Genomic DNA, 19084 nt, shown 5'->3' with positions numbered 1-19084 from the left:
CAGAAACAGATTAGGACACTGGCAATGCACTAATAGAGGCGTTGCTCGGGCGCCTGCTGCCGGGGGAAGTGAACTTAAATACCTATTAGGCAGCAGGTGACCTCTGAGATCACTTCCAGGATTTGGGGCATGCCACTTTAAGAAAGGGGGCGTGGCCTCGCACGCAGCCTAGAATCACCTACAGCAATTCTGTGTGAGGAGGAAACTGCAGCAGGCCTTGGAGTGGGAGCAACGTCTGCAGAGCCTTGGGGCCGGTAAGTGGAAGGCCTTCTCTGCCTGGGAGTGGGGGCAGGAATGCATGTGGGAGCCATGCTGGGACTGGGCAGATGTGAGGGAGAGCTCCCCCCCCGGGGTCTGGTGGGACCAGGCGTTACAGTATGAAAGAAAGTTGCAGCAATGCACAAGATATACAGAGAGCCGGTGATGATGGTAGCATCATATTGGAAAAAACAGACTAACCGACACAAGCCTAAAGTGAGATATTATTTACAGTGGGCACACTCTTGTGTATGTTTGAAGATTTCTTGACCAATGTCACAGTTGAGACATTTCAACTTTTTTCTTTTGCAGTTTCCATTGAAAGAAATGCCATATATTATTTTGAACCAAAATCTTCTATTGAGAAAAAAATGGATTTATTACAAGACCGTGCAGCAGCTCTGCAACTTCCCAAATAACACTAATGTCCACAGCTTGGAGCATGGACATTAATTGCCAGGCAAATTACATTTTCAGAGGCAAAATTATTGGGATCATTTGTCACCTCATAGAGATGAGATATGTGTTCGGAAGGAGAAAGGAGGACCTGCCATGGTAAGGATCATTAGATGATTGTTCAAACTTCTGTAAATCACAGCTTATGAGAACATAGCAAAGCGGCAAGATCTTTATTTGTTCGATGCCAGTGCAAGTGATATTTGTAATACAAAGCTTATGGCTTCACAGGCTGACAACTACAATAAGTATGAGAAAATATTCAACGCTTGCGTTTCTAATGTTTAACATTAATAATATTCTAAGATACAATTACAGGCAATAATAATAATAATAATAATAATATACACCTTAAAGAGAATCCATCACCAAAGTTTAAGATATGTAATAAATGAATAGAAAATATAGGTCCTCTTCACAATCTCTTTATCTAATGAAACCCAAGCCCTTTACTTCATGCGGATAATGCAAAGTATGCTTGAAGGAGTACTTGCCACTTGCGAGAAGTAAGGGTGCATTCACACTGCATGAATATTGTAAATGAGACTCATTCTGGAACTTTAACAGACTGCCAATCACCTGACAAACGAGCAAAATGTGAGTAAAATCATTTTTTAATTGCACAGAAGATCATTATTATCAGTGCATTATTCTGTGTAAGCATGACCTGTGTTGCAGAGAACAATGGCAGCTAAAGATGGATTCTCAGGAGCTGGTCTGGTGGCCACATCAGTAAACTGTGACTCCTTGACTGCATCCCCTGCGCCTCTTTTGATTAGTCAGCCACATATGTGTAGGAGGGTGAGGAGTATGGCAGAGCGCCCATGCAATATGTTATAATCTGTTCTGAGATGTAATGTAAAGTGAAATATTCATGTGTAGAGTAATGTAAGTATGTAGATTATAAGGATTGTGATTAATGTTGCCATCTAGTAGCCAGTTAGATAGTGCTTGTAGAGACAGGAAGCTTGTTCAGCTACTGACCGTAGGGCAAACTGTGGGAAATAGGCCACAAGAGAAGATAGTCTCTAGGAGCAGAGGAGAGGCTCCATCTTAGTTCAGTGCATGGAGTAGTATCTGATGAGTGACCAGGTCAGACGTGCAGCTCCATGGGATACGTAGGCTGCATCTGGTGGGTGCTTTATGGTGAATTCATCCATTATCTCCTGACTGTGAATAGCGAGATTATGGAACTTGCATCCGACTACAAAATACTGCAGTCACTGGACCATAAAGAGACTTTTCTGTTACCGGACGGACACTTGGCCGATCAGAGTGAGTCCCTTGGACAATAGTGTACTGACCCAAGAGGTATGAGGTTCTAAGATGACACAGCATAGAAATTGGGCAAACAGGTTGGTACAAGAATGGACATGAGATGAGATGCATAGTCTGTGCACTCCAGTCGATGGTTGAATGACTCCCTCTGCGTGGGAGAACAATTGATCTGATGGGGGACTTAATGACTCTGGATTGGGATGCTAGGATGGGTGGAGGAGCAGAGTCCAGTAACATCAGAGAAACTAAAGGCTATGAAAGAGGTAAAGGAAGAATTGTGCCTTAAAGTGAAGTGTACTCTAGAAAATGTACTTAAGTAATGTGCCCGATGTATCAGTGCTGAAGTTGTGCTGAAAGAACTTTGCCTAATGTTCAGTAAAATAATGTTGTTGAAAATATCCAAGTGTTTGTCACTGTCTCTCCTGCAGTGGGTCCTGATACAACAGGCGGGATAACAAAATGTATGACTTGCACCAAAAAGACCACACACCCAGCCAGGACCACCGCTACTGTGAAGCCCCACAGGTGCAGTGTCGGTGCATTACCTTCAGGGACTCCACTCGGCTGGATCCTGTCACTGGTAGGGAAATCTTCTGTTTTGATTGTCGTGACGCCACTCTCAGAATTGCGGTCAGTGGGGACCGCCACTGCAGATTAAGGGATGCCTGGGGCTGATGGTGGGTGCAGCCAGTTGTAATAGCCTCCTGAGAGTGAGGCAAGCCCCAGGGCCCGGTGTAGGTGTGTAGAACCACAAGGCGCAGAATAACTCCACACAAGCAGGATGTCTTTCAGGGGTTTTACTCACAGTTGATGGCAGGGTGAGTAACCCGGGCGTAGCTGGGATGAACCAGGCTGGAACCAGGTATCCTTCAGGCTGACTTCTGATGGTGACTACCAACTCGCCTTCCTTAGCCCTTGGTGGTTTGGGGTAACCCCGACTTTTAGTCCCTATGGGGGTCACCCAGGGAAGTTGCTGAAGCCTCTCTCCCCTTCGTTTGCCGTTTGCTTGTTGCCTGGGCCAGATCACTCCAGCTGCTTGCCTCCTGTGAACTATGGGCCCTAACTGTGGCTACGTGGCTGCGGCTTTTAGGTGTTGTGGTGTGGGCTTTGAGGGCCCCACACCGGCAGGTTTAGCAAGGAAAGGTGGATCTATCCCCGCTCCGGGATCTGCCGCCCGTTTGGGCCTGGTACTCCCTAGCAGTCTCCTTACTTCCCACTCTGTGCTCTCTCTCTAGCTGGAGATGGGTTTCGGGTAGCACTCCTAGGTGACCGTTCTCCCCCGTCGGTAGCCACTGCGCGGGCGCTGTCAGACTGCAACAGCCCCAGGGGTAGGGGTCAGCTCCTCTCGGAGCTCCCTGGACTCTGCACTGCACTGAACCGGCTCACTGCTCCTCCTCCCCTGTTCTTGCCTACGCCACCTAGCAACCAGGCTCTCTTACCACACCCCTTGAGAGGAGATGGAGGCTTTTGGCCCCCTCCACTATTCCAGTGGAGGTGAAGGCTTTTCCCCCTCCTGGGATCCCCAGGGGTCCTCTCATAGGTACATGTGTGAGGCCTGATCACTATGCGCCTGTGTAGTCACACCTCGGTCAGCCTTCTGGATTACCTGTATTGTACTGTCCCCAGCATGGGTGCAGTACTCAGTGGTGCCTGACCAGGTCAGGGGCGCCACATTCCCCCTTAGTTATCACCAGCACGTCCTCGGGCTGCAAGACAACATTTTAAAATGCATAAAACATTAAAACATGGTAAAACATTTTTAAAAGCACCAAGTACCATACATCACCACCCTCCACCCACAAGTCCGTTAACCCACCCAAAACCCTCTCACGTTGGCCGCGCCTTCAGCCACTTCTGGCAGGATGTAGAGGCGGCTTTCATGGGCTGGTGGTCTTCAGGGCATACCTGGCCTGGTGGAGCCGCGCCTTCAGCCTCTTCTGGCAGGATGTAGAGGCAGCCTCCACAGTTGGTGCTGACCAGGTACCCTCTTTGTGGTGGAGAGCCAGGCCCCATAAACAGGCATGCTCTCTGGTTGCAGGTAAGCCAAGGCCCTATATACGGACGTGCTCCCTGGTTGCAGACGAGCCAAGCCCCTAAACAGGCTGACTCTGGTGGTGGTGGTGCCCTCTGGTGTAACTATTTACACTGCGAGAGTTTGTGGCTATAGCCAGTTCATAGCCTTAAGGTTCATTTCTCACATTAGTTTATGTGGGCACATACTTAAACTTTAAAACGTTGCAAAAAACTTCAAAACTGGTAACTTGCTTTACTTTACATGAACTTTATGCAGACTCCTCCTCACCAGGGCTTGGGCCTGTAGGGCTGCGGCACCTGTTGCTTCCTTGACCTCTTTCTTCGTCTGTGGTAGTCTCATCAGTAGGTTCTTTCTCTGTTCCTTTTCTATCTTTCCTTTCTTCTGTGTCTTTTCCTTTAGGACATGGTGTTACATCTAGGGCATACCAGCCTCTTTCGCCTTGATGCATGGTAAACTGCACTGTGTCTCCCATTCTTAGGTTTCTTCCAGGATGTCCTCTGGGCAAATGAGCTCTCACGTCTCGTCTATTGACAAAAATGCCCTCTTTCATACCTGATGCCACTATAAAGCCGTATCCGCTCTTCAAGTTAAAGTCTTCCACAATTCCTCTACAAAGGGGTCCTCTGACCTGTGCTTTGGCTCTTCTCAGGAACCGTTTTTCTTCTAAGTCTCGGGCCATGACTTCTCTCTGCTCTGGGGATGGCGGTGCAGGGGAAAACTGGGCTCTGCTACGGCGCCGTGTCTTGCGGGCTGGATTCTGTGAGGTACAGCTTACAAGCTCCCAGGTGAGGCTTTTAGGCAAATCTTCTTCCGCAGACGGCGTCAGGTCTTCCTCATCCCAGCGGGAATATGGCAACATCTCCGGCTCTGGGTATGGATCCACTGCTGGTGGCTCTGGAGTCAGCTCCTCAGCTTCCTGGCCTCCCCTCCCCCTTAGTTCTTCTGAGCACTCCTTTGGTGGCAGTGCTGGGGATGGACTTTCATCAGCAGGCCCAGGCGGGGGACTCTTTGGCGTGGTTGCTGCAGGGGTTGCCGGAATCCTCTTAGGGGTGTGCGGAGGGAGCATGTACTGATCCACCATCTCCTGTGGGAACTTGGCCTCCATGTCAGCCTTCAGCTGCCAGTATGCGGGGTCCTCACCTACCAGGGACTTCCTAGCAGGGACCTCCTTGGACTGGGGAGCGGTGTCTGCTCTGGCCTTGCAGGCCGGGGAAAATGGTGATGCAATCTTATCTTGGCGGGCCGGGCAGGGCATCGCTGCGGCGGCCTGGATCGGCGTCGCTGTCGCGGCTTGGATCGGCGTCGCAGCTGCGATGGGGTCTTTGCAGGCTGGGCTGGGCGTCGCTGCAGCGATCTGGGCTTGGCGGGCCGGGCCTAGCATGGCGGCGGCCTGGGTCAGCGTCACACCTGCGGCGCGAATGAGGGTCGCGGTGGCAGCCGGTTCTCTGCGGGCCGGACTGGGCGTCGCTGCAGGGACCGGGTCTTGGTGGGCCGAGCAGGGCATCGCTGCGGCGGCCTGAGCTTGGCGGGCTGCACCTGGCGTGGCTGCGGCCGGCTTCAGCGTCGCCGCGCCGGACGCCTCTTCAGGGACCGCGGACGTGGCAGCAGGGGTCGGGGCACTCGCGCTGGCAGGGGCATCACTGGACTCACCCATCGGTGGCAGCATCGGGGTCTGAGTCGTCACCGCCCGGTCTGGCACTCGGCGCGCGGCTCTCCCCTCATAGGCCTGAACCGCCGCGGTCATCCACAGAAACTCCGTCCGTCCCTCTCTGATCAGCCTTCCGACCCTGGCCTCCAGTTGATCGCAGAACTCGGCGAGCTCCCGACACCACCAGGCAGCGGAGCCTGGCTCTGGGTCTCTGCATTCAGACGCCATTTTCTCTAGCAACAAGCTGCTGGCTTCTTTTCCGTTCCGCCGTCTCTGGACGCTTCCGCTCTCTTCACAAGCGAGGTCAGAACTCTGCAGGGGATCTCTGGGTAGCCACACCTCTTCGTGGGCGGTAACTTCTCCCAGCGCGGGCTGCTGTTGTTTTTCAGCGCGCTTTTCATGGTGGCAATATGGCGGCGCTTCCAATTTTTCAAGCGGACCGCCCAGGCACATGGTCACCTGTCTGGACAGGTCTAGTCCTTATCCTGTTCGTGACGCCAGATGTGAAGCCCCACAGGTGCAGTGTCGGTGCATTACCTTCAGGGACTCCACTCGGCTGGATCCTGTCACTGGTAGGGAAATCTTCTGTTTTGATTGTCGTGACGCCACTCTCAGAATTGCGGTCAGTGGGGACCGCCACTGCAGATTAAGGGATGCCTGGGGCTGATGGTGGGTGCAGCCAGTTGTAATAGCCTCCTGAGAGTGAGGCAAGCCCCAGGGCCCGGTGTAGGTGTGTAGAACCACAAGGCGCAGAATAACTCCACACAAGCAGGATGTCTTTCAGGGGTTTTACTCACAGTTGATGGCAGGGTGAGTAACCCGGGCGTAGCTGGGATGAACCAGGCTGGAACCAGGTATCCTTCAGGCTGACTTCTGATGGTGACTACCAACTCGCCTTCCTTAGCCCTTGGTGGTTTGGGGTAACCCCGACTTTTAGTCCCTATGGGGGTCACCCAGGGAAGTTGCTGAAGCCTCTCTCCCCTTCGTTTGCCGTTTGCTTGTTGCCTGGGCCAGATCACTCCAGCTGCTTGCCTCCTGTGAACTATGGGCCCTAACTGTGGCTACGTGGCTGCGGCTTTTAGGTGTTGTGGTGTGGGCTTTGAGGGCCCCACACCGGCAGGTTTAGCAAGGAAAGGTGGATCTATCCCCGCTCCGGGATCTGCCGCCCGTTTGGGCCTGGTACTCCCTAGCAGTCTCCTTACTTCCCACTCTGTGCTCTCTCTCTAGCTGGAGATGGGTTTCGGGTAGCACTCCTAGGTGACCGTTCTCCCCCGTCGGTAGCCACTGCGCGGGCGCTGTCAGACTGCAACAGCCCCAGGGGTAGGGGTCAGCTCCTCTCGGAGCTCCCTGGACTCTGCACTGCACTGAACCGGCTCACTGCTCCTCCTCCCCTGTTCTTGCCTACGCCACCTAGCAACCAGGCTCTCTTACCACACCCCTTGAGAGGAGATGGAGGCTTTTGGCCCCCTCCACTATTCCAGTGGAGGTGAAGGCTTTTCCCCCTCCTGGGATCCCCAGGGGTCCTCTCATAGGTACATGTGTGAGGCCTGATCACTATGCGCCTGTGTAGTCACACCTCGGTCAGCCTTCTGGATTACCTGTATTGTACTGTCCCCAGCATGGGTGCAGTACTCAGTGGTGCCTGACCAGGTCAGGGGCGCCACACTACCACCAAAACCCCTTTCTCTATGAGGAAGGCCGGGGCATAGACAATTGGAGTGAACTCATTGGCCACAGCCACCACCTTTGCACATGTTACATCATGCCAGGATAGTTAATCAAACGAAGAGTCAAGGATGCTGGTAGGTGGGAACTGGTTTGATTGGTTCCAGCATGGCAGACACAAATTACAGACATGGTCTCTGGACTGAGTACTGTAAATCGATATGCACATTAAACAATCTATTACAGATCGTTCAGTGCACTTCTGAAGCCATTAAACAATCATTAACCTTCAAACATGTTGCTCGTCAACAGTTGTTTAGCATTATGCATCACGAATTGTAAATGCACCCTAAGAGTAGAAGTTATTCCTGAGTGCTGTCCCTACATAACACTTTGGTACTGTTGGTATATGCAACAGTTGAGGACTTTTTTGTTTGTGTGAAGGAGGACTGTATGCTGATCTAACAGTAGATATCGATGTTGTGTAAAGTTTCCTTACTCACTGTATTGTAAAAAGTCTTTTGTACTTCCTGCTTGTTTTTTCTTCCTGGTGCAGTGCTGAATTACTGTGAAATATTTACTTCATGTTCTGAGAAGTAAAAGCTTGTTATCCCATGTAATCTGCTCTGTGAAGTTTCTTCTGCAACTGGGAAGCTAGAAGCTGTGCAACAGGTTATGGGCCCAGGCACTCAGGGTTCCAGAGACCCAGGATACCAGGCACCCAGGATACCAGGCAACGAAGACCCCAGACACCTAGGACATCAGAAAGCCCAGCAAGACCTTGGTGAATGCAGAAGACTTCTTCAGTACAATTCTCTCCAAACAAGTAAGACAAGTTAAAGATGATGAGTAGCACAGAGCTGAAACTCACAGTAGCTAAGCTGAACAATGAGAACTATCAGTTATGGGAGTTCAAAGTGGAGATGTTATTGTCTAAAGATGATTTATGGGAAGTAATCACTACAGATAGACCCAATGATAATAATGAGACATGGGATAAGAAAAATAGACAAGCAAGAGCTACTATCAGCCTATTAGTGGAAGATTCTCAATTAATCCACATAAGGAATGAGGATACAGCAAAGGGAATGTGGGAAGCATTAAGAAAGCTACATGAAAGACCCAGCTTAAATCACAAGTTATTTCTGCTAAGAAAGCTTTACAGAGTGCAGACAATGACATGCAGAAGAATATATCCTCTATGATGGAAGTGATATCACAGCTGAGATCAATTGGTGAAAATATTAAGGAAAGCCATGTAGCAGCAATATTATTGTGCAGTTTACCGGATTCATACACTGCTTTAATAAATGCATTAGAGACAAGACCTGAAACAGACATCACATTAGAGTTTGTGAAGACCAGACTCATAAATGAATATCAAAGAAGGAAAGAGCAAACAAATTATTCTTCTGAAAAAGATGGTGAAAATGCTCTTGAAGCTATAGAATCAAAGAGACTCTATAGTAAAGGGACAATATAATGTTTCACATGTAAGAAAAAGGGACATTTAAATAAAGACTGTACTATATGGAAAGCAGAACAACAGAAATTACACCATAAAGAGAATACACAGAAGGTGAAAAGCACAATTTCTGATTCATGTGTAAATAATTGGAATGGCACATTTAAAGTAACTAAGAAATCATCATCAGGTTGGTTTATTGACTCAGGAGCAACAAGTCATATGACAAGTAATAAAAGTTTCTTTACTGAACTTGATTTAAATAAGAAGGAAGCCATTTATCTTGCAGATGGGAGCAAAATAACTGCGGAAGGTATTGGACAAGGAATGCTAAACTGTTCTAATAAGTTTGTTCATGATTCAAAAATACTTGTACAGGATGTGTTATTCGTTCCAGGATTAGAAGGAGGATTGTTATCTGTAAAACGTCTAACAGCTAAAGGACTTACTGTAAAATTCAAAGATGATGAATGTACAATCCTAGCAGGAAATAAGATAATAACCAATGTCAATTTTTTTGTCTTATTCAACAAAGGGTGGGAATCCTTCATCCCCTCTCATACCTCCCCCATACCTCTCTTTCATCATATCTTCTTCTTTCTAGCTCCATCTCTTCCCCCCCTTTTTCCACCTTCTTTTTTCTTCTCCTCTCTTTCTTTTTACTTGTTAAAAATATGTTTTATTCGTGATTACTGTTATCATTACATTTTTGTAATATTGAGAAACATTCTAAATAAAGAATTTACAAAAAAAATAACCAATGTCAAGGCAGATGAACAATTATATCATCTAGACACATTAAAGGAACAAATGAAGTTGTGTACACATGATCACAAGAATTGCATTCACATGTGGCATAGACGTCTAGGACACAGACATCCTGAAAGTATAATGGAGCTACATAAGAAAGAATTGACAAAGGATCTATTGATATCTGTTTGCTCAATTACCATAAGATGTGAATGTTGTATAAAATCTAAAGCTACAAGAATATCTATACCTAAAGAAAGTGAGACGAAAAGCACAAGACCACTTGATTTGGTGCATACTGACATATGTAGACCCATGAAAGTGACTACATCAGGAGGCAATAGATATATAGTGACTTTTAAAGCTGACTACTCAACATACACAGTTAAATACCTGATCAAGAACAAAAGTGAAGTTTTCAATAAATTAGTAGACTACGTGACAAAGTCGAATAACAAGTTTCAGAGGAAGCTAATTGTCATTGGAAGTGATAATGGAGGTGAATTCACAGGACATGAAATAGAGAACTATTTAAGACAAAATGGTATAGAGCATCAAAAGACTATTTCATACACACCTGAACAAAATGGGGTAGCAGAAAGAAAAAAACAGAACTCTGACTGAAATGATAAGATGTATGCTATCAGATTCCAAACTGCCAGAAAAATATTGGGGGTGAAGCAGCAATGGCAGGTACTTATCTACAAAACCTACATTTTTCTAGAACACTGAAAAAAACCCATATGGACTGTGGCAGGGTAAGAAACCAAGTGTGAATCATTTAAGAGTTTTTGAATGTAAAGTTTTTGTATTTATTCCAACAGAAAAACATTCTAAACTTCAAAACAGATCCATAGAAGGAATATTTGTTGGATATAGGTAGAATTGCAAAGGATATAGAATCCTAGATCCCAAAACAGAGTTACGGTGAGTAACAGTGTGACATTCATTGAGGATCTAAATGAAGACACATTGATATCACTGGAAACAAAAAATGAGAAAAACAGCAGGGATATACCTGAAATAACATCTGATGAAAAGGAAGTTGAAATTGATAAAAAACAGAATACTGAACGTGAACATTTACAACTACAAACAGACACAGAACCAAGACGTTCAATAAGAGAAAACAAAGGAAAACCACCAATACGTCTTTCATGCAAGGCAAGTACAAGCAAAATATGAGCATACCTCTTGGGAAGACATATCTCGACTTTCTGAAGAAGAAGCTAATAAATGGATAAAGGCAACAGAAACAGAAATAAAATCCATGCATGACTCAAAGACATGGACAATGACAGAGTAACCAGAAGGAAGAAAAGCTATAGGATGTAAATGGGTTTTTAAAGTAAAATACCAAACAGATGGCACAGCTGAACGATATCGAGCCAGACTCATAGCTAAAGGTTATTCTCAAAAATATGGAGAAGACTATGATAAAACATTTTCTCCAGTTGTGAAACATACTACAATAAGAACTTTGTTTGCAGTTGCAGCAATAAAACAAATGGAGTTGAAGCACCTGGACATAAAGACAGCATTTTTTAATAGAAATTTAACAGAAGATATTTACATGGAACAACCTCCAAGAATCAAAGATGAAAGTAACCCAAACATGGTTTGTGAACTACAGAAAAGTATATATGGTAAGTTGCTAATGCATGGAATGATAAAATTAAAGAAGTGCTCACAAATGAAAAATTTCAAAGAAGCAAAGCTGATTCTTGCCTATAAACAAAAAAAGACTGATGGACAGATGGATCTATGTACTAGATCTAGTAACAGACCTAGCACAACCACAGGTGGAACCAACAAAAATAAATGAGGACAATCAAGGATGTCTTGTTCTTGCTCAGATGGAAAGAGTTAACCCAAGAACCAAGCACATAGATGTGAAGTATCATTTTTTGAGGGATCACCAGGAAGAAGGAATCCTGAAATTAGAATATTGAGAAAATTGTCCAACTGAACATATCACAGCAGATATGTTCACAATCACAAAGGCATTGAATGCTGAAAGACATCAGAGACCAATGAAGAAATTATGCTTAACTGAATAAGTCCTTACTGTTGAGAAAGGGTGTTGGTATATGCCACAGTTCAGGACTTCTTTGTTTGTGTGAAGGAGGACTTTATGCTAATCTAACAGTAGATGGCACTGTTGTGTAAAGTTTCCTTACTCACTGTATTGTAAAATGTCTTTTGTACTTCCTGCTTGTTTTCTCTTCCTGGTGCAGTGCTGAATGACTGTGCATATTTACCTCATGTTCTGAGAAGGAAAAAGCTTGTTATCCCATGTAATCTGCTCTGTGAAGTTTCTTCTGCAACTGGGAAGCTAGAAGCTGTGCAACAGCTACAAAAAGGTGTGGCTATCCACACAAATAGGTTGGCTACATCAAGGTGCCAGGTTGTCTACTCACCTGCAGATTCTAAGTGATATACCCATACACAACTTTGCTGCCTCAGGGCACCTGCCTGTATATTTGTATCTGCAGATTTACTGTGCAGTCCACACAACGCTGCTGTGTTGCTTTCTGGTTTTGACAACAAAAATGCACCCTCTGGCAGACTTTGGCAACTGTAAACACTGCGTTTGACAAAAAAAGTGGCGAAAATGCATGCGTTCTTGATGCATTTTTAATACGTTTTCGATGCATTTTTGACAGTGCGTTTTTTAAAGGGGAAATTAAATATGATAGGATAGGATAAGGATAATAATAAATTATCATTTTATTCATTTATATAGCGCTATTAATTCCACAGCGCTTTACATACATATGCAACACTGTCCCCATTGGGGCTTACAATCTACAGTCCCTATCTGTATGTCTTTGGAGTGTGGGAGGAAACCCACGCAAACACGGGGAGAACATACAAACTCCTTGCAGATGGTGTCCTTGGTGGGATTTGAACCCAGGGCCCCAGCGCTGCAAGACTACAGTGCTAACCACTGAGCCACCGTGTCGCCCTAGGATAGGATAATAGCTAGAATAGATCGATAGAAAAAATAGATAGAAAGAATAGTTAGATAGAAAGAACTTATAGAATAGATTATAAGAAAGAACAGGTAGAATAGATTGACGTGGGATCCCCCCCATTTTTCATATCCAGCACAGGAACAGCAGCTGGAAGCTGCAACCCTCAGCTGTGTGCTGTACCTTGTCTGATTATTAGAGGGGATCCCACGCTTGTTTAAAAAATTATTTGATTTATTTAAAAAAAAAAAATGAAGTGGGATTCCCCCCATTTTTCTTAAACCAACCAAGGTACAGCAGACAACTGGGGGCTGATATTATTAGGGTGGGACGGGCCATCGTTATTTGGCAATTTCCAGCCTAACAATAGCAGCCCACAGCCACCCCAGTAGTGGCGCATCCATAAGATGTGCCAATTCTGGTGCTGGACACAGCTCTTCCCGTTGCCCTGGTACGGGTGCAATTGGGGTAATAAGGAGTTAAAGGCAGCCCACAGCTGCCACTAAGTCTTAGATTAGTGATGGCAGTCGTCTATGAAACCCCTGCCCCATCACTAATCTCTAAGTAAAAGCAAATAAACACATACACCCCCAAAATTCTTTATTTGAAATAAAATACAAAAAACACGCTCTCTCACCACCTTATTAACCATTAAACACCCCTGCAGGTCCAAAGTAATCCACACAAGGTCACATGGCGATTCATCTCTGCTACATCCCTGCCCTGTCAGAGTGAGCACCATAGACCATGACTGCCCGCTGACTGCAGACAGAGACAGAGCTGCGGGATGAGAATGAACTCGGGTGAACCTCTGACATCAGTGCCACAACACAGGCAGTAGTGCAGGGCCCACAGTTGTGACTTCAGAAGTTCACCCGAGTTCATTATTATCACATGACTCTGTCTCTGTGTGCTGTCATGACCTCAGGGAAATCTCTGGAATCAGTGCCACGACACAGGCAGTAATCCACATGAGGTCCCACGACGATTCAGCTCTGTTACATCCCTGTCCTGTCAGAGTGAGCACCATAGAGCATGACGGCCGGCTGACAGCAGACAGAGACAGAGCTGCGGGATGAGAATGATCTCGGGGGAACCTCTGACATCAGTGCCGTGACACAGGCAGTAATGCAGAGCCCACAGTTGTGACTTCACAGGTTCATTCGAGTTCATTCACATCGCACGGGTCTGTCTCTGTGTTGCAGTCTGATTTGCGATCACAGGTGAAGGACAACAGCTGTAGCCGGAAATCACCTATGATTGGTTGCAGCCAGACAGCTGTCACTTAACGTGGGGGAGCATCTGACTGCAACCAATCATAGGCGCTGGTGGGCGGGGGAAGCAGTGAATATGAAATAAGCCTAATGAGCGGCTTTCAGAAGGAGGAGAGGCCGTGGGAGCATTGTGACAGCCGTGCCAGCGATTGGTGAGTATAAAGTGGAGAGAGAGAGAGTGGGTAGACAACAGTTGGTAACCTGCATTTTTGTTAACAAGAATAAATCCAATATGCAACAAAACGTAGTACAAACGCACAGCTAACATTTTGGTTGCGTTTTGGACACACCTCATTCATTTCAATGGGTGACAAAATGTGACCAAAACGCAAAACGAATGAACATACTGCTTTTTTTTTGTCAAATACTTTGACAAATATTTGTCAAACAAAACGCTGACAAAAGAATGCATCGTGCGCATGGAAATTCTGATTTCTCATAGACTTTGCTGGGGAAGCAAAAGCATGCAGTTTGTCAATGACACAGTGCAGTTTAAAACGCGACCAAAATGCAAGAAAAAACGCAGCGTGCGTACATAGACTTGTCAGATGAATCACTAGAATTGTCATTAGGGGATTAATAGGGTGTTATGTGCCTCCAGTGGCCACCAAATTTGCCCTACTATCAGTTTAATGTTTTTCTCCAACCATTTTAATGGTCAGAAGAACGCCTTCTCTAGATGAATGAATAACTGACCAAGAGAAGGGCAAAACGCTACACTGTAGAGGAGTGACAAGTGGAATTGGTTATCCAGCACATTGAGATCCACTGCCTCCACTATTGGCAGAGTTGCCTGACACTGGGGGATTATTTTGCATTTACTGTGTCTTTATGTGTTGTTATTATTATTGCAGGAATTGGCCAAATGCAATGAGATATTATTACAATGGGAAGAGGCCAGCAGGTGATAGAAAAATGATGGTGATAGAAAAATTGAAATAAAGCTTAATATGGCTTATGGCATATATTAAGATCAGATGGCGACCTGAGTTCTTTCAATATGTAATAAATTTGTAATAAACTACTGTACAAAGAATCATAAAATTTACATAACTTTGAGATGCACATGGTTTACTTTAATTTCCATTCCTTAAAGCAGACCTGTAAAAACAGCAGAGAGATACACTAACAAGCATAAGGGTAACAATGTTTTGAAATTTAGATTTTCAGGCTCCTCATCTCACCATCCACTACAACTTCAAATGTGAAACAAACAGTTTTTAGACAATCATCTTGGCAATCTCATACATAAATTTGACTTGCAACTATTTACCATATGATTAGTTACGCAAATTCTTCTCATGTCACTGCATTGTTACTGTTTTGCTCCTGGTGAGAGAAAAATCTTTTTCTTCCTGTATATTACAAATTACAACCTGTTCTCACATTCCCTAATAGCTAAATGTGTTATTAAGTTGATTTGCAAGTGAAAAGGTTTGTATCGAGGAGCAGCCATGAAGAAGATTTCCCAAGAAAAGAGAAACAGCATCGTCCGGTTAAGCAATAGTGGACTGTCAATGAACAAATATGCCAAACTGCATCATGTGAGTACCATGACAGGAATATGAAATGAAGTCTGTACATCCATTCAAAAACCAAAAGTGGATGTACAGCCAAAATATCAAAAAGTCAAAAAGTCAGGTCCTCATAAGGTCTATCAGTTCTTGCGTGACAAAAACGGCAGTAGAGGTGGCTCATATGCTTCATAACAGTGAGATCTCATACATCCATGCAGCACTGTACAATGCACAATACACACAAGTCTAGAATGTTGGCCCAAAAAATGTGAAGAAACATTGACATCAATATTGTCATAAGACGCATCAGCCCGAGTTTGCAAAAAAGTCAGAAAAGTGGACAGTAGAGGATTGGAATGGGTGATTTGGAGCAATGACATGAAAATCAATAGACTTGGCTCTGATGGGTGGAAATGGGTCTAGAAGAAACAAGGAAAAAGGGGCTAATGGATCGAGAAATTGTAGGAACTGTCAAGTTCAGTGGAGGAAGCCTGATGATATGGGGTTGTTTCACAGCCAAAAGCATTGTATACGTGACCAGATTTTATGATGGTCTCAATGCTAAGCTATATCTGATTATCCTATTAACACTAGAACTACTAGACTCGTGACACCTATATAGAAATGCATAGTGCAAAGTAGTCAAAATTACTACCTCAGTAGTTCTAGTGTTAAATGATTTACATTATACACTCAAGTATTATGGGTGTGAAAAGGTTGACATGTTTCAGCAGGACAATGACCCAAAGCATATGTTGAGGTTGGCAAAGAAATGGTTCAATAACAATGAAATAAAGGTGCTAGTTTGGCCCCCAGACTAGAGTTGAGCGCGGTTCGTGGTTCGTGGTTCTCCAGTTCTAGGCTCGAGTGATTTTGGGGCATGTTCTAGATCGAACTAGAACTCGAGCTTTTTGCAAAAGCTCGATAGTTCTAGAAACGTTCGAGAACGGTTCTAGCAGCCAAAAAACAGCTAAATCATAGCTTGGTTTCTGCTGTAGAAGTGTAAGTCACTCTGTGAATCAAACTATTATCACATTTCAGTGTATAGTGTGCGTGAACAGCGCCTTCAGATCACTGCTGTTTCTATAATGGCGATCGCCATTTTTTTTTTTTTTCTTGTCTTCCTTCCCTAAGCGCGCGCGTCTTGTGGGGCGGGCCAGCATGTCAGCCAATCACAGACACACACACAGCTAAGTGGACTTTGAGCCAGAGAAGCAACGGCATGTGTGATAGGATCTGCATGTCACATGTCCCTGCATTATAAAACCGGACATTTTCTTCACGGACGCCATTATCTGCCTTCTGCGTCTTTGGTGTCAGACATCACTGTCGCAGCTCCGTCATCCTGAGTCCTATAGCCGATACAGCTGTATGCGCTGCATACACAGCGTTAGACAGCTTAGGGAGAGCACTTTATAGCAGTCCTTTTAAGGGCTCAAACCGGCAGGGTCAGAGTTAAGGTGACAGGTCCTGAAAACAGCGCCAGCGTCTGTGCAGCCAAGGTCAGGGATTTCCTCCCTGCATTTCACCATTAGGAGGGAATAGAAAGGCAGGCTTCCATTCCTCTACCCAGAGCACCACAATCCTGCCACTGTACCCTCTTGTCCTCTGCACACTCCAACTCATAACTAAGCCATTATACTAGCAAACACTCAGTGTACCTAGTGGCATCCTATACGTGGCTATTGGACTTTGCTATAGTCCCACTAGTGCAAAGACATTTGCAGAGCGCATCTGCCTGCGTTGCACACTCCAACTAATTATAACTAAGCCATTATACTAGCAAACACTCAGTGTACCTAGTGGCATCCTATACGTGGCTATTGGACTTTGCTATAGTCCCACTAGTGCCAAGACATTTGCAGAGCGCATCTGCCTGCGTTGCACACTCCAACTAATTATAACTAAGCCATTATACTAGCAAACACTCAGTGTACCTAGTGGCATCCTATACGTGGCTATTGGACTTTGCTATAGTCCCACTAGTGCCAAGACATTTGCAGAGCGCATCTGCCTGCGTTGCACACTCCAACTAATTATAACTAAGCCATTATACTAGCAAACACTCAGTGTACCTAGTGGCATCCTATACGTGGCTATTGGACTTTGCTATAGTCCCACTAGTGCCAAGACATTTGCAGAGCGCATCTGCCTGTGTTGCACACTCCAACTAATTATAACTAAGCCATTATACTAGCAAACACTCAGTGTACCTAGTGGCATCCTATACGTGGCTATTGGACTTTGCTATAGTCCCACTAGTGCCAAGACATTTGCAGAGCGCATCTGCCTGCGTTGCACACTCCAACTAATTATAACTAAGCCATTATACTAGCAAACACTCAGTGTACCTAGTGGCATCCTATACGTGGCTATTGGACTTTGCTATAGTCCCACTAGTGCCAAGACATTTGCAGCACGTCTGCCTGCGTTGCACACTCCAACTAATTATAACTAAGCCATTATACTAGCAAACACTCAGTGTACCTAGTGGCATCCTATACGTGGCTATTGGACTTTGCTATAGTCCCACTAGTGCCAAGACATTTGCAGAGCGCATCTGCCTGCGTTGCACACTCCAACTAATTATAACTAAGCCATTATACTAGCAAACACTCAGTGTACCTAGTGGCATCCTATACGTGGCTATTGGACTTTGCTATAGTCCCACTAGTGCCAAGACATTTGCAGAGCGCATCTGCCTGCGTTGCACACTCCAACTAATTATAACTAAGCCATTATACTAGCAAACACTCAGTGTACCTAGTGGCATCCTATACGTGGCTATTGGACTTTGCTATAGTCCCACTAGTGCCAAGACATTTGCAGAGCGCATCTGCCTGCGTTGCACACTCCAACTAATTATAACTAACCCATTATACTAGCAAACACTCAGTGTACCTAGTGGCATCCTATACGTGGCTATTGGACTTTGCTATAGTCCCACTAGTGCCAAGACATTTGCAGAGCGCATCTGCCTGCGTTGCACACTCCAACTAATTATAACTAACCCATTATACTAGCAAACACTCAGTGTACCTAGTGGCATCCTATACGTGGCTATTGGACTTTGCTATAGTCCCACTAGTGCCAAGACATTTGCAGCACGTCTGCCTGCGTTGCACACTCCAACTAATTATAACTAAGCCATTATACTAGCAAACACTCAGTGTACCTAGTGGCATCCTATACGTGGCTATTGGACTTTGCTATAGTCCCACTAGTGCCAAGACATTTGCAGAGCGCATCTGCCTGCGTTGCACACTCCAACTAATTACAACTAAGCCATTATACTAGCAAACACTCAGTGTACCTAGTGGCATCCTATACGTGGCTATTGGACTTTGCTATAGTCCCACTAGTGCCAAGACATTTGCAGAGCGCATCTGCCTGCGTTGCACACTCCAACTAATTATAACTAAGCCATTATACTAGCAAACACTCAGTGTACCTAGTGGCATCCTATACGTGGCTATTGGACTTTGCTATAGTCCCACTAGTGCCAAGACATTTGCAGAGCGCATCTGCCTGCGTTGCACACTCCAACTAATTATAACTAAGCCATTATACTAGCAAACACTCAGTGTACCTAGTGGCATCCTATACGTGGCTATTGGACTTTGCTATAGTCCCACTAGTGCCAAGACATTTGCAGCACGTCTGCCTGCGTTGCACACTCCAACTAATTATAACTAAGCCATTATACTAGCAAACACTCAGTGTACCTAGTGGCATCCTATACGTGGCTATTGGACTTTGCTAT

General features: G+C 45.3%; 1 long non-coding RNA gene across 1 annotated transcript in view; it reads left to right on the top strand.

Moving 5' to 3' along the window:
• The first annotated feature begins 204 nt into the window (after window positions 1-204).
• Window positions 205-19084, top strand: part of LOC142310030 (uncharacterized) — a 78356-nt gene continuing 59476 nt past the window's right edge. The window contains exons 1-2 of the long non-coding RNA XR_012754063.1: window positions 205-254; window positions 571-813. This is a non-coding gene — a long non-coding RNA (uncharacterized LOC142310030). The remainder of the gene's footprint in view (window positions 255-570; window positions 814-19084) is intronic.

This window comes from Anomaloglossus baeobatrachus, chromosome 5, assembly GCF_048569485.1.
Source record: "Anomaloglossus baeobatrachus isolate aAnoBae1 chromosome 5, aAnoBae1.hap1, whole genome shotgun sequence".
Classification (NCBI taxonomy): Eukaryota; Metazoa; Chordata; class Amphibia; order Anura; family Aromobatidae; genus Anomaloglossus; species Anomaloglossus baeobatrachus.
Note: the sequence above shows the minus strand (reverse complement) of the source record. Positions and strands in the feature narration are given on the sequence as shown.